The sequence below is a fragment of the Nerophis ophidion genome, linkage group LG11 (assembly GCF_033978795.1).
Source record: "Nerophis ophidion isolate RoL-2023_Sa linkage group LG11, RoL_Noph_v1.0, whole genome shotgun sequence".
Taxonomy (NCBI): Eukaryota; Metazoa; Chordata; class Actinopteri; order Syngnathiformes; family Syngnathidae; genus Nerophis; species Nerophis ophidion.
Window position 1 is genome coordinate 30111136 of NC_084621.1, and position 13328 is coordinate 30124463.

Consider the following 13328-nt stretch of genomic DNA (forward strand, 5'->3'; position numbering starts at 1 on the left):
CTAAAAATGCCTGTGATATTGAATCCATGTGAGTTTTACTAGATACAGTTGTTTTTCAATGGTTTGCAAATACAAAAATGAGGTTTTAATCAATATGACTGTATACTGTAACACTCAATATGACAGTTACTTAAACATAACTCCTACACCACACATGAAAAATGGCTAATAATGCCTGAAATATTGCATCTTTGGGAGTTTTACTCGAAACGATTCCTTTTTTAAATCTTTGCAATGCAAAAAATTTTGTTCTACTCAATATGATTATAATGTTCTTAGAATCCTGAGATAATGCAAAAAAAACAATAAAAATGTATTCCAACATAATTCCTAATCCAAACGTGCAACATGTCTAAAAACGCCTATGATATTGAATACATGTGAGTTTTACTAGATACAGTTGTTTTTCTATGGTTTGCAAATACAAAAATGATGTTTTACTCAATATGACTGTATACTGTAACACTCAATATGACAGTTATTTAAACATAACTCCTACACCACACATGAAAAATGGCTAATAATGCCTGAAATAATGCATCTTTGGGAATTTTACTCGAAACATATGCTTTTTTAAATCTTGCAAATGCAAAAAGTAGTTTTTACTCAATATGACTATAATAGTCTTAGAATCCTGAGATAATGCGAAAAAAGCAATAAAAATGTATTCAAACATAACTTCTAAACAACACATGCAAAATGGCTAATAATACCCAGAGATTTGTTTTTTTGTTAGTTGTACTAGAAAAATGATCTTTTGTAAGGTTTGCAAAGACAAAAGTTAGTTTTTTATTCAATATAACAGTGTAACTGTCATACTAAATATGAAAGGTTTATAATCATAACTCCAAAACCAAATATGAAATGTGTCTTAAAAAGCCTTTAATATTGAATTTATGTAAGTTTTACAAGAATCAGGTATTTTGGAAAGGTTGACAATTACAAATATTAGATTTTACTGGCCTCATATTGGTCACACTCAAAATGAGAGTTTTTGAAACATAACTCCAAAAATACACATGCGAAATGTCTAATAATGCCTGAAGAAATGCATCTTCAAGAGTTTTCCTGAAAAAAAAAAATTTGGTAAGGTTTGCAAAAACAAAATTTGATTTGTTACTCAATTTGACAGTAATGTACTTAGAATCCTGAGATAATGCGAAAAAAGCAATAAAAATGTATTCCAACATAATTCCTAATCCAAACGTGCAAAATGTCTAAAAATGCCTGTGATATTGAATACATGTGAGTTTTACTAGATACAGTTGTTTTTCTATGGTTTGCAAATACAAAAATGAGGTTTTACTCAATATGACTGTACACTGTAACACTCAATATGACAGTTATTTAAACATAACTCCTACACCACACATGAAAAATGGCTAATAATGCCTGAAATAATGCATCTTTGGGAGTTTTACTCGAAACATATGCTTTTTTAAATCTTGCAAATGCAAAAAGTAGTTTTTTACTCAATATGACTATAATAGTCTTAGAATCCTGAGATAATGCGAAAAAAGCAATAAAAATGTATTCAAAAATAACTTCTAAACAACACATGCAAAATGGCTAATAATGCCCAGAGATATGTTTTTTTGTTAGTTTTACTAGAAAAATGATCTTTTGTAAGGTTTGCAAAGACACAAATTAGTTTTTGTATTCAATATAACAGTGTAACTGTCATACTAAATATGAAAGGTTTATAATCATAACTCCAAAACCAAATATGAAATTTGTCTTAAAAAGCCTTTAATATTGAATTTATGTAAGTTTTAGCAGAATCAGGTATTTTGAAAAGGTTGACAAATACAAATATTAGATTTTACTGGCCTCATATTGGTCACACTCAAAATGACATTTTTTGAAACATAACTCCAAAAATACACATGCAAAATGTCTAATAATGCCTGAAGAAATGCATCTTCGAGAGTTTTCCTGAAAAAAAAACATTTGGTAAGGTTTGCAAAAACAAAATTTGATTTGTTACTCAATTTGACAGTAATGTACTTAGAATCCTGAGATAATGCGAAAAAAGCAATAAAAATGTATTTCAACATAATTCCTAATCCAAACGTGCAAAATGTCTAAAAATGCCTTTGATATTGAATACATGTGAGTTTTACTAGATACAGTTGTTTTTCAATGGTTTGCAAATACAAAAATGAGGTTTTACTCAATATGACTGTATACTGTAACACTCAATATGACAGCTATTTAAACATAACTCCTACACTACACATGAAAAATGGCTAATAATGCCTGAAATAATGCATCTTTGGGAGTTTTACTCGAAACATATGCTTTTTTAAATTTTGAAAATGCAAAAAGTAGTTTTTTCCTCAATATGACTATAATAGTCTTAGAATCCTGAGATAATGCGAAAAAAGCAATAAAAATGTATTCAAACATAACTTCTAAACAACACATGCAAAATGGCTAATAATACCTAGAGATATGTTTTTTTGTTAGTTGTACTAGAAAAATGATCTTTTGTAAGGTTTGCAAAGACACAAGTTAGTTTTTTTATTCAATATAACAGTGTAACTGTCATACTAAATATGAAAGGTTTATAATCATAACTCCAAAACCAAATATGAAATTTGTCTTAAAAAGCCTTTAATATTGAATTTATGTAAGTTTTACAAGAATCAGGTATGTTGGAAAGGTTGACAATTACAAATATTAGATTTTACTGGCCTCATATTGGTCACACTCAAAATGAGAGTTTTTGAAACATAACTCCAAAAATACACATGCGAAATGTCTAATAATGCCTGAAGAAATGCATCTTCAAGAGTTTTCCTGAGAAAAAAAAACATTTGGTAAGGTTTGCAAAAACAAAATGTGATTTGTTACTCAATTTGACAGTAATGTACTTAGAATCCTGAGATAATGCGAAAAAAGCAATAAAAATGTATTCCAACATAATTCCTAATCCAAACGTGCAAAATGTCTAAAAATGCCTGTGATATTGAATACATGTGAGTTTTACTAGATACAGTTGTTTTTCTATGGTTTGCAAATACAAAAATGAGGTTTTACTCAATATGACTGTACACTGTAACACTCAATATGACAGTTATTTAAACATAACTCCTACACCACACATGAAAAATGGCTAATAATGCCTGAAATAATGCATCGTTGGGAGTTTTACTCGAAACATATGCTTTTTTAAATCTTGCAAATGCAAAAAGTAGTTTTTTACTCAATATGACTATAATAGTCTTAGAATCCTGAGATAATGCGAAAAAAGCAATAAAAATGTATTCAAACATAACTTCTAAACAACACATGCAAAATGGCTAATAATGCCCAGAGATATGTTTTTTTGTTAGTTTTACTAGAAAAATGATATTTTGTAAGGTTTGCAAAGACACAAATTAGTTTTTTTATTCAATATAACAGTGTAACTGTCATACTAAATATGAAAGGTTTATAATCATAACTCCAAAACCAAATATGAAATTTGTCTTAAAAATCCTTTAATATTGATTTTATGTAAGTTTTAGCAGAGTCAGGTATTTTGAAAAGGTTGACAAATACAAATATTAGATTTTACTGGCCTCATATTGGTCACACTCAAAATGACATTTTTTGAAACATAACTCCAAAAATACACATGCAAAATGTCTAATAATGCCTGAAGAAATGCATCTTCAAGAGTTTTCCTGAAAAAAAAAAACATTTGGTAAGGTTTGCAAAAACAAAATTTGATTTGTTACTCAATTCGACAAAAATGTACTTAGAATCCTGAGATAATGCGAAAAAAGCAATAAAAATGTATTCCAACATAATTCCTAATCCAAACGTGCAAAATGTCTAAAAATGCTTGTGATATTGAATACATGTGAGTTTTACTAGATACAGTTGTTTTTCAATGGTTTGCAAATACAAAAATGAGGTTTTACTCAATATGACTGTATACTGTTACACTCAATATGACAGTTATTTAAACATAACTCCTAAACCACACATGAAAAATGGCTAATAATGCCTGAAATAATGCATCTTTGGGAGTTTTACTGGAAACATATGCTTTTTTAAATCTTGCAAATGCAAAAAGTAGTTTTTTACTCAATATGACTATAATAGTCTTAGAATCCTGAGATAATGCGAAAAAAGCAATAAAAATGTATTCAAACATAACTTCTAAACAACACATGCAAAATGGCTAATAATGCCTAGAGATAAGTTTTTTTGTTAGTTTTACTAGAACAATGATCTTTTGTAAGGTTTGCAAAGACACAAGTTAGTTTTTTATTCAATATAACAGTGTAACTGTCATACTAAATATGAAAGGTTTATAATCATAACTCCAAAACCAAATATGAAATTTGTCTTAAAAAGCCTTTAATATTGAATTTATGTAAGTTTTAGCAGAATCAGGTATTTTGGAAAGAATCACAAATACAAATATTAGATTTTACTGGCCTCATATTGGTCTCACTCAAAATGACATTTTTTTAAACATAACTCCAAAAATACACATGCAAATAGTCTAATAATGCCTGAAGAAATGCATCTTCGAGAGTTTTCCAGAAAAAAAAAAACATTTGGTAAGGTTTGCAAAAACAAAATTTGATTTATTACTCAATTTGACAGTAATGTACTTAGAATCCTGAGATAATGCGAAAAAAGCAATAAAAATGTATTCCAACATAATTCCTAATCCAAACGTGCAAAATGTCTAAAAATGCCTGTGATATTGAATACATGTGAGTTTTACTAGATACAGTTGTTTTTCTATGGTTTGCAAATACAAAAATGAGGTTTTACTCAATATGACTGTACACTGTAACACTCAATATGACAGTTATTTAAACATAACTCCTACACCACACATGAAAAATGGCTAATAATGCCTGAAATAATGCATCTTTGGGAGTTTTACTCGAAACATATGCTTTTTTAAATCTTGCAAATGCAAAAAGTAGTTTTTTACTCAATATGACTATAATAGGGACGGCGTGGCGCAGTGGGGAGAGTGGCCGTGCGCAACCCGAGCGTCCCTGGTTCAATTCCCACCTAGTACCAACCTCGTCACGTCCATTGTGTCCTGAGCAAGACACTTCACCCTTGCTCCTGATGTGTGCTGGTTGGCGCCTTGCATGGCAGCTCCCTCCATCAGTGTGTGAATGTGTGTGTGAATGGGTAAATGTGGAAGTAGTGTCAAAGCGCTTTGAGTACCTTGAAGGTAGAAAAGCGCTATACAAGTACAACCCATTTATCATTTATTTACCCATTTAATAGTCTTGGAATCCTGAGATAATGCGAAAAAAGCAATAAAAATGTATTCAAACATAACTTCTAAACAACACATGCAAAATGGCTAATAATGCCCAGAGATGTGTTTTTTTGTTAGTTTTACTAGAAAAATGATCTTTTGTAAGGTTTGCAAAGACACAAATTAGTTTTTTTATTCAATATAACAGTGTAACTGTCATACTAAATATGAAAGGTTTATAATCATAACTCCAAAACCAAATATGAAATTTGTCTTAAAAAGCCTTTAATATTGAATTTATGTAAGTTTTAGCAGAATCAGGTATTTTGAAAAGGTTGACAAATACAAATATTAGATTTTACTGGCCTCATATTGGTCACACTCAAAATGACATTTTTTGAAACATAACTCCAAAAATACACATGCAAAATGTCTAATAATGCCTGAAGAAATGCATCTTCAAGAGTTTTCCTGAAAAAAAAAACATTTGGTAAGGTTTGCAAAAACAAAATTTGATTTGTTACTCAATTCGACAAAAATGTACTTAGAATCCTGAGATAATGCGAAAAAAGCAATAAAAATGTATTCCAACATAATTCCTAATCCAAACGTGAAAAATGTCTAAAAATGCTTGTGATATTGAATACATGTGAGTTTTACTAGATACAGTTGTTTTTCAATGGTTTGCAAATACAAAAATGAGGTTTTACTCAATATGACTGTATACTGTTACACTCAATATGACAGTTATTTAAACATAACTCCTAAACCACACATTAAAAATGGCTAATAATGCCTGAAATAATGCATCTTTGGGAGTTTTACTAGAAACATATGCTTTTTTAAATCTTGCAAATGCAAAAAGTAGTTTTTTACTCAATATGACTATAATAGTCTTAGAATCCTGAGATAATGCGAAAAAAGCAATAAAAATGTATTCAAACATAACTTCTAAACAACACATGCAAAATGGCTAATAATGCCCAGAGATATGTTTTTTTGTTAGTTTTACTAGAAAAATGATCTTTTGTAAGGTTTGCAAAGACACAAATTAGTTTTTTTATTCAATATAACAGTGTAACTGTCATACTAAATATGAAAGGTTTATAATCATAACTCCAAAACCAAATATGAAATTTGTCTTAAAAAGCCTTTAATATTGAATTTATGTAAGTTTTAGCAGAATCAGGTATTTTGAAAAGGTTGACAAATACAAATATTAGATTTTACTGGCCTCATATTGGTCACACTCAAAATGACATTTTTTGAAACATAACTCCAAAAATACACATGCAAAATGTCTAATAATGCCTGAAGAAATGCATCTTCAAGAGTTTTCCTGAAAAAAAAAACATTTGGTAAGGTTTGCAAAAACAAAATTTGATTTGTTACTCAATTCGACAAAAATGTACTTAGAATCCTGAGATAATGCGAAAAAAGCAATAAAAATGTATTCCAACATAATTCCTAATCCAAACGTGCAACATGTCAAAAAATGCCTGTGATATTGAATACATGTGAGTTTTACTAGATACAGTTGTTTTTCAATGGTTTGCAAATACAAAAATGAGGTTTTACTCAATATGACTGTATACTGTTACACTCAATATGACAGTTATTTAAACATAACTCCTAAACCACACATTAAAAATGGCTAATAATGCCTGAAATAATGCATCTTTGGGAGTTTTACTAGAAACATATGCTTTTTTAAATCTTGCAAATGCAAAAAGTAGTTTTTTACTCAATATGACTATAATAGTCTTAGAATCCTGAGATAATGCGAAAAAAGCAATAAAAATGTATTCAAACATAACTTCTAAACAACACATGCAAAATGGCTAATAATGCCTAGAGATAAGTTTTTTTGTTAGTTTTACTAGAAAAATGATCTTTTGTAAGGTTTGCAAAGACACAAATTAGTTTTTTTATTCAATATAACAGTGTAACTGTCATACTAAATATGAAAGGTTTATAATCATAACTCCAAAACCAAATATGAAATTTGTCTTAAACAGCCTTTAATATTGAATTTATGTAAGTTCTACCAGAATCAGGTATTTTGGAAAGAATCACAAATACAAATATTAGATTTTACTGGCCTCATATTGGTCACACTCAAAATGACAGTGTTTGAAACATAACTCCAAAAATACACATGCAAAATGTCTAATAATGCCTGAAGAAATGCATCTTCAAGAGTTTTCCTGAAAAAAAAAAACATTTGGTATGGTTTGCAAAAACAAAATTTGATTTGTTACTCAATTTGACAGTAATGTACTTAGAATCCTGAGATAATGCGAAAAAAGCAATAAAAATGTATTCCAACATAATTCCTAATCCAAACTTGCAAAATGTCTAAAAATGCCTGTGATATTTAATACATGTGAGTTTTACTAGATACAGTTGTTTTTCTATGGTTTGCAAATACAAAAATGAGGTTTTACTCAATGTGACTGTACACTGTAACACTCAATATGACAGTTATTAAACATAACTCCTACACCACACATGAAAAATGGCTAATAATGCCCGGAGTAATGTTTTTTTTTTAGTTTTACTAGAAAAATGATCTTTTGTAAGGTTTGCAAAGACACAAGTTAGTTTTTTTATTCAATATAACACTGTAACTGTCATACTAAATATGAAAGGTTTATAATCATAACTCCAAAACCAATATGAAATGTGTCTTAAAAAGCCTTTAATATTGAATGTATGTAAGTTTTAGCAGAATCAGGTATTTTGGAAAGGTTGACAAATACAAATATTAGATTTTACTGGCCTCATATTGGTCACACTCAAAATGACATTTTTTGAAACATAACTCCAAAAATACACATGCAAATAGTCTAATAATGCCTGAAGAAATGCATCTTCGAGAGTTTTCCAGAAAAAAAAAACATTTGGTAAGGATTGCAAAAACAAAATTTGATTTGTTACTCAATTTGACAGTAATGTACTTAGAATCCTGAGATAATGCGAAAAAAGCAATACAAATGTATTCCAACATAATTCCTAATCCAAACGTGCAAAATATCTAAAAATGCCTGTGATATTGAATACATGTTAGTTTTACTAGATACAGTTGTTTTTCAATGGTTTGCAAATACAAAAATGAGGTTTTAATCAATATGACTGTATACTGTAACACTCAATATGACAGTTATTTAAACATAACTCCTACACCACACATGAAGAATGGCTAATAATGCCTGAAATAATGCATCTTTGGGAGTTTTACTTGAAACATATGCTTTTTTAAATCTTGCAAGTGCAAAAAGTAGTTGTTTACTCAATGTGACTATAATAGTCTTACAATCCTGAAATAATGCGAAAAAAGCAATAAAAATTTATTCAAACATAACTTCTAAACAACACATGCAAAATGGCTAATAATGCCTAGAGATCTGTATTTTGGTTAGTTGTACTCGAAAAATGATCTTTTGTAAGGTTTGCAAAGACACAAGTTAGTTTTTTTATTCAATATAACAGTGTAACTGTCATACTACATATGAAAGGTTTATTATCATAACTCCAAAACCAAATATGAAATTTGTCTTAAAAAGCCTTTAATATTGAATTTATGTAAGTTTTACCAAAATCAGGTATTTTGGAATGAATCACAAATACAAATATTAGATTTTACTGGCCTCATATTGGTCACACTCAAAATGAGAGTTTTTGAAACATAACTCCAAAAATACACATGCAAAATGTCTAATAATGCCTGAAGAAATGCATCTTCGAGAGTTTTCCCGAAAAAAAACATTTGGTAAGGTTTGCAAAAACAAAATTTGATTTGTTACTCAATTTGACAGTAATGTACTTAGAATCCTGAGATAATGCGAAAAAAGCAATAAAAATGTATTCCAACATAATTCCTAATCCAAACGTGCAAAATGTCTAAAAATGCCTGTGATATTGAATACATGTGAGTTTTACTAGATACAGTTGTTTTTCAATGGTTTGCAAATACAAAAATGAGGTTTTACTCAATATGACTGTACACTGTAACACTCAATATGACAGTTATTTAAACATAACTCCTACACCACACATGAAAAATGGCTAATAATGCCTGAAATAATGCATCTTTGGGAGTTTTACTCGAAACATATGCTTTTTTAAATCTTGCAAATGCAAAAAGTAGTTTTTTACTCAATATGACTATAATAGGGACGGCGTGGCGCAGTGGGGAGAGTGGCCGTGCGCAACCCGAGCGTCCCTGGTTCAATTCCCACCTAGTACCAACCTCGTCACGTCCGTTGTGTCCTGAGCAAGACACTTCACCCTTGCTCCTGATGTGTGCTGGTTGGCGCCTTGCATGGCAGCTCCCTCCATCAGTGTGTGAATGTGTGTGTGAATGGGAAAATGTGGAAGTAGTGTCAAAGCGCTTTGAGTACCTTGAAGGTAGAAAAGCGCTATACAAGTACAACCCATTCATCACTTATTTACCCATTTAATAGTCTTAGAATCCTGAGATAATGCGAAAAAAGCAATAAAAATGTATTCAAACATAACTTCTAAACAACACATGCAAAATGGCTAATAATGCCCAGAGATGTGTTTTTTTGTTAGTTTTACTAGAAAAATGATCTTTTGTAAGGTTTGCAAAGACACAAATTAGTTTTTTTATTCAATATAACAGTGTAACTGTCATACTAAATATGAAAGGTTTATAATCATAACTCCAAAACCAAATATGAAATTTGTCTTAAAAAGCCTTTAATATTGAATTTATGTAAGTTTTAGCAGAATCAGGTATTTTGAAAAGGTTGACAAATACAAATATTAGATTTTACTGGCCTCATATTGGTCACACTCAAAATGAGAGTTTTTGAAACATAACTCCAAAAATACACATGCAAAATGTCTAATAATGCCTGAAGAAATGCATCTTCAAGAGTTTTCCTGAAAAAAAAAACATTTGGTAAGGTTTGCAAAAACAAAATTTGATTTGTTACTCAATTCGACAAAAATGTACTTAGAATCCTGAGATAATGCGAAAAAAGCAATAAAAATGTATTCCAACATAATTCCTAATCCAAACGTGCAAAATGTCTAAAAATGCTTGTGATATTGAATACATGTGAGTTTTACTAGATACAGTTGTTTTTCAATGGTTTGCAAATACAAAAATGAGGTTTTACTCAATATGACTGTATACTGTTACACTCAATATGACAGTTATTTAAACATAACTCCTAAACCACACATTAAAAATGGCTAATAATGCCTGAAATAATGCATCTTTGGGAGTTTTACTAGAAACATATGCTTTTTTAAATCTTGCAAATGCAAAAAGTAGTTTTTTACTCAATATGACTATAATAGTCTTAGAATCCTGAGATAATGCGAAAAAAGCAATAAAAATGTATTCAAACATAACTTCTAAACAACACATGCAAAATGGCTAATAATGCCTAGAGATAAGTTTTTTTGTTAGTTTTACTAGAACAATGATCTTTTGTAAAGTTTGCAAAGACACAAGTTAGTTTTTTATTCAATATAACAGTGTAACTGTCATACTAAATATGAAAGGTTTATAATCATAACTCCAAAACCAAATATGAAATTTGTCTTAAAAAGCCTTTAATATTGAATTTATGTAAGTTTTAGCAGAATCAGGTATTTTGGAAAGAATCACAAATACAAATATTAGATTTTACTGGCCTCATATTGGTCTCACTCAAAATGACATTTTTTGAAACATAACTCCAAAAATACACATGCAAATAGTCTAATAATGCCTGAAGAAATGCATCTTCGAGAGTTTTCCAGAAAAAAAAAACATTTGGTAAGGTTTGCAAAAACAAAATTTGATTTATTACTCAATTTGACAGTAATGTACTTAGAATCCTGAGATAATGCGAAAAAAGCAATAAAAATGTATTCCAACATAATTCCTAATCCAAACGTGCAAAATGTCTAAAAATGCCTGTGATTTTGAATACATGTGAGTTTTACTAGATACAGTTGTTTTTCAATGGTTTGCAAATACAAAAATGAGGTTTTACTCAATATGACTGTACACTGTAACACTCAATATGACAGTTATTTAAACATAACTCCTACACCACACATTAAAAATGGCTAATAATGCCTGAAATAATGCATCTTTGGGAGTTTTACTAGAAACATATGCTTTTTTAAATCTTGCAAATGCAAAAAGTAGTTTTTTACTCAATATGACTATAATAGTCTTAGAATCCTGAGATAATGCGAAAAAAGCAATACAAATGTATTCAAACATAACTTCTAAACAACACATGCAAAAAGGCTAATAATGCCTAGAGATATGTTTTTTTGTTAGTTTTACTAGAAAAATGATCTTTTGTAAGGTTTGCAAAGACACAAGTTAGTTTTTTTATTCAATATAACACTGTAACTGTCATACTAAATATGAAAGGTTTATAATCATAACTCCAAAACCAAATATGAAATGTGTCTTAAAAAGCCTTTAATATTGAATTTATGTAAGTTTTAGCAGAATCAGGTGTTTTGGAAAAAATCACAAATACAAATATTAGATTTTACTGGCCTCATATTGGTCACACTCAAAATGACAGTTTTTGAAACATAACTCCAAAAATACACATGCAAAATGTCTAATAATGCCTGAAGAAATGCATCTTCAAAAGTTTTCCTGAAAAAAAAAACATTTGGTAAGGTTTGCAAAAACAAAATTTGATTTGTTACTCAATTTGACAGTAATGTACTTAGAATCCTGAGATAATGCGAAAAAAGCAATAAAAATGTATTCCAAGATAATTTCTAATCCAAACGTGCAAAATGTCTAAAAATGCCTGTGATATTGAATACATGTGAGTTTTACTAGATACAGTTGTTTTTCTATGGTTTGCAAATACAAAAATGAGGTTTTACTCAATATGACTGTACACTGTAACACTCAATATGACAGTTATTTAAACATAACTCCTACACCACACATGAAAAATGGCTAATAATGCCTGAAATAATGCATCTTTGGGAGTTTTACTAGAAACGTATGCTTTTTTAAATCTTGCAAATGCAAAAAGTAGTTTTTTACTCAATACGACTATAATAGTCTTACAATCCTGAGATAATGCGAAAAAAGCAATAAAAATGTATTCAAACATAACTTCTAAACAACACATGCAAAATGGCTAATAATGCCCAGAGATATGTTTTTTTGTTAGTTGTACTAGAACAATGATCTTTTGTAAGGTTTGCAAAGACACAAGTTAGTTGTTTTTTAATTCAATATAACAGTGTAACTGTCATACTAAATATGAAAGGTTTATAATCATAACTCCAAAACCAAATATGAAATTTGTCTTAAAAAGCCTTTAATATTGAATTTATGTAAGTTTTACCAAAATCAGGTATTTTGGAAAGAATCACAAATACAAATATTAGATTTTACTGGCCTCATATTGGTCACACTCAAAATGACAGTTTTTGAAACATAACTCCAAAAATACACATGCAAAATGTCTAATAATGCCTGAAAAAATGCATCTTCGAGAGTTTTCCTGAAAAAAAAAAACTTTTGGTAAGGTTTGCAAAAACAAAATTTGATTTGTTACTCAATTTGACAGTAATGTACTTAGAATCCTGAGATAATGCGAAAAAAGCAATAAAAATGTATTCCAACATAATTCCTAATCCAAACGTGCAAAATGTCTAAAAATGCCTGTGATATTGAATACATGTGAGTTTTACTAGATACAGATGTTTTTCTATGATTTGCAAATACAAAAATGAGGTTTTACTCAATATGACTGTATACTGTAACACTCAATATGACAGTTATTTAAACATAACTCCTACACCACACATGAAAAATTGCTAATAATGCCTGAAATAATGCATCTTTGGGAGTTTTAATCGAAACATATGCTTTTTTAAATCTTGCAAATGCAAAAAGTAGTTTTTTACTCAATATGACTATAATAGTCTTACAATCATAAGATAATGCGAAAAAAGCAATAAAAATGTATTCAAACATATTTTCTAAACAACACATGCAAAATGGCTAATAATGCCCAGAGATATTGTTTTTTTGTTAGTTGTACTAGAAAAAATATCTTTTGTAAGGTTTGCAAAGACACAAGTT